This window comes from Pterocles gutturalis, unplaced genomic scaffold (genome assembly GCF_000699245.1).
Source record: "Pterocles gutturalis isolate BGI_N339 unplaced genomic scaffold, ASM69924v1 scaffold14219, whole genome shotgun sequence".
Lineage (NCBI taxonomy): Eukaryota > Metazoa > Chordata > Aves > Pterocliformes > Pteroclidae > Pterocles > Pterocles gutturalis.
In genome coordinates this window covers 12,735-16,933 of record NW_010130893.1, presented here as the reverse complement: position 1 = coordinate 16,933, position 4,199 = coordinate 12,735, and positions in this window count along the sequence as shown.

The following is a 4,199-nucleotide window of genomic DNA, read 5'->3' as shown; positions in this document are numbered from 1 at the left end:
AGCAGGAAGACTGTGCCTCTCCAACAAAGTTGATTTCTAGAAGTGTATTTTCAGTTGATGTCTTTTTCACATGTAGGCATATCCTCCTTTCTTTTTACTATAGCCTGCAAAACTATTTCCTATTTCCTCTTCTCCATTACAGCAGTGTGTACAGTTGCAGGGAGTTCATGATCTTCTCCAGAATTCTGGGTGCCACTTTCGTAGCAAGCAATGAGGACAAGTCAGGACCATGGAAACTTAACCATCATTAAATAAGCACCATCAAGACAAACCCAAAGCAAGTCACTGCACTTTCAATCATATTTTTCATAAATTTTTAAAAATATATATTTCACCTGAAGTCATACTCCCTAAAAGATTCCTGTATATATGCAAAGGTAATCCGTCATGAAGGAGCTTAATTTCATTTTAGACGGTAATAAAACATACTCATCAGTTTTTTAAAGATATGCTCTGTTACCGCAGGGAATGTGACTGGTAGCAAAGTTGAGCACTCCCTTGATTATTCAGACCATTATGGAGGAGTTACTTCTTGAAAATCTTACCCTGAAGTCCAGGCAGTCAAAAAAGTCACTAAATTATATCCCACAAATGACAAGACTGGTTTTGAAATTCAGTTATTATCTTTGTTATTTAAATTAAGTATTTTATAAAATAATGTTTAAGTAAGATTTCAAGGTTACTCATATACTCATTTTCTTCTCCTATTTCTGATACAGGGCTGGAGGCAAAAAGCATAATTTGGAAAATAATTTTACAGTGGCCTGGGTCAAATACAGAATCAAATTGTGCCATAAATCAGTCCCCCAAACCAGCAATTTTTACTTTCAGTATTTGAGTTTTATTCAGTAAGGAATCAGACAATGATTCTTTTAACTTAACATGAGGAATGGGTTTTTTTTGCACACTACATAGTTTGCACTGCTCTGCAGATAAAAAATAAAATAAGATCCATGGCTTGCAGGATTACTAAAAATGCTAGTTACCATGCCAAGGAATGACTGAATAAAGTTCTTTGGAGTTGCTTATTCTTGCCGTGCTTTACTGACTAAAGTAAAAACCATACTTCTCAGTTTTAAAGGATAAACTGTCTGTGTGCTCTTTAGTGTGTCCTATGTTATTTCTGTTCACAGAATGTCAAGTTCTCATATCTGAGCTTCCTTGTCTCTCAAAAAGACACCAGAATTTATTTTCACATAACATATCCTGGAGGTTTACTTATGTGAAATTCAACTTTGAACATTTCATCTAGTTTTTAATGTTGTTTGAAGATGAAACAAGGTTTAACCAATCAGTGCTTGCTAAAGGTTTTATCTGCAACCATACTATGCTGTTCCTTTAATACCTTTCAGCAACATAAGTGCTTACATCCTAATAGGTTTTTAGCTTAAGATCTAATCATCCACTCTTGAATTAAGATGCTTGAATGAAGCCAACTCATTTGGAACTAAGGACTTTAATGTCAACAGAGACATATGGTATTGAGACTGAATTACAAAGGATCTCTTCTGAGCCATCTATTACGGAAGCAAGGCTAAGTCCCCAGCATTATTATTAGTTTACTCATTTATTTGCTAGCAAATAATTGAGAGTAAGATCTTCTTAAGAAAGTGGAAATGGTCTAATAATTGCAATCTGGTGGTATACTACATTCCCGTGTGCACTGATTAAATCTCTCCCATCCATATTTGATGGCTCTATGCTCATCTGTAAAATCCCATTTTGAAACTGAAAGAAAAAAACAAAATATGCAGTGCAACAACTCTAACCCAGTGACTAAAATTCTCATTTTTTCAGCCATAATGTCAAGTCCTCTAACATTTATTAAGAACTCTAGCCATTTCCTTGCCCTGAATTATTGAAATTTTATTGTCCGACCAAATATTTATTTTAAGAAGATGTTTATGGCAAAACTAATGGCAATAAATAGCACTGTCCATCAAATATAGAGTTAAGAGCAGAGGCTTCCTTTTGTTCTGAAGCTGTTCCACTCTCTCTAGTCTCAACATGCTGCTGAGAAAAATACAGTACTGTCCTCCCCTGCAGTATTAGTGGGAAAAACTGAATTTTTAAAATGGAATAAAAAGAGCACAACAACAACAACAACAAAAAAATCAATACAAAGTGAATCTGAAAGTACATTTTCTGACAAAGTCATTTTACATAGATAGTTGTGAAGACAATAAATTCAACCCACCAATTTTTAAATCTTTGTGACCATGCAAGGTTATTTCTACAAAGAGGTATTGTTCAAATTTCATCATGTGGCTGAGATAAAATACAAAGTTTTGTTATAATACCATCAACAGATTCTGCTTACAGTTGTAAGTAAGATATGGTTAGGCAATAAGGTTGTATTATCTCTTTAAGCCATGCACTACTAAGGGGATCAGCAGACAGTGATTGTCTCTCTGAAGTAACTGTTATAATCTGTTGCATAAATGCATTTCTACTCTTGGCTCAGTAAAACTGTAACACGGGCTGTCATTGCAGCCCAAGTGCTTTCCCACTTCAGAAGCACATATGGTCCAAAAGGCAGAACAGTCTCTTTGGTGACACTGCAGTAAACACCTGGGAAATATGATTGCAGAGGTAAAAAAATGCAGTGCAGTTCCAACAGGAACGTCAACCACTCCAATCCCGTGAAGGGCTGTATATGATTTTCCTTCCTCCCAGGAGATGGTACAGAAAAACCATGTGAATTGAATACCCTGCTCATACATTAGGGACTTTTTAGAAGGCTTTTAAACTTCGCAAGTTTAAGAGACCTCCTGTGTTTCTGATTATAGGGAACTTCCTATGAAAGCTTTTTGACATGGACAGAACTGCTTAAAATCCACTTTATTTTTTGCTAAATATTACGGAAAAGTATACTGTTTTCCTAATAGATATAGAACTCCATTTGTGATGTTAGAATCCATGTTATTAACTACCTGTGAAGCAGAAAAAAGCAGTTTAAAAATCACATGAACTCCCAAAAGCTCTGCAAAGCAGAACTTCCATCTCTAAGTTTGTTGCAAAGCAGAAAGCTTCACGTCATTGTGTAAATGCAGCTATTATAAAAGCAACTTTAAGAATGCATTGTAGTACAGCACAGATTAGTAAAGCCCACCTGAAAAACTTTGCGTTTCCGTGCACATACAGTTCTAGTTTTCTTTTGGCTTAAATGTTTTGGTTTGGTTTGGCTTGCTTTTTCTCATTTCCAAAGTATGCATTTAAGGTGGCTCAGGAGCTGTCAGCTAAGCCTCATGGAGGTCGCAGTGGGGGCCTGGCTGTGATCAGATGCTGCACAAGCCAGACCACAAAGTCAGGTCCAGTTCTCAGTTTGTATTCAGTGCAAGTAGCACACAGATGCACATCCCAGAGAGAAATGTGGCCTTTGGCATGTGTCAATTCGGCAAAGCCAATTTTTTAGCCAGGAGCGGGGCAAGGGATGCAGCACACAGTGAGAGGAGAAGGAGTTGCTTAGCTTAATTTCTCCTCCACAAAGAATTTGAGGAATTCTGAGCAGCTTCAGTCAGAAGAGCTCATTTTTTGTTTTGATCTCTGTCTTGTATAGGTAGATTAAAACACCAAGTTGCACTGCCTAGCATGTCTAAAATTTAAAAATGAACCATGGAGATAGCTGACACTGCAAGTGATTTCTTCACAGGTGACAAATTATGTCAGTTACTTTTGGAAGTTTTCCTTCCAAGGACCAGAAACTATTTTTTTTTAGTGAATGAAAGCAGTATGAACAATACGTTTGTATCAGTTCTGAACCAACTGTTTTCTGCTGCTGAATTCATGCATGGAGGCTTCATAACATGATGTACAAATGAAAGAAAGGCATTTATAAGGATATGTGAGAAATCTGTGTTTGTAATTCTCTCTTTGAAGAGCAACTTGGATTTTTTCACAGTCTTATTTCTGTGTACTAATTATTTGAGGGATTATGGGAGACATTAATGCTTAAATAAGGAGGAGGAGGGAAAGAACAGACTTGAGGAGATGAATAGCAGCTGTGGTGAAGAAATCTACCAGACGGTAATTGCACAAGTCCTTAAATATCCAGAACTTAATCTGAAACCCTCTCTGGTGTAAAAAGGCATGTGACAGAAAGGCATGGTTTCAGCATCATCAGGCAGTCTTTTGTTCATTTGTCCATAGCTGCAGTTGCTAAGAAGCACACACGTAGGGCATCAGCTTTCAGCTATAAA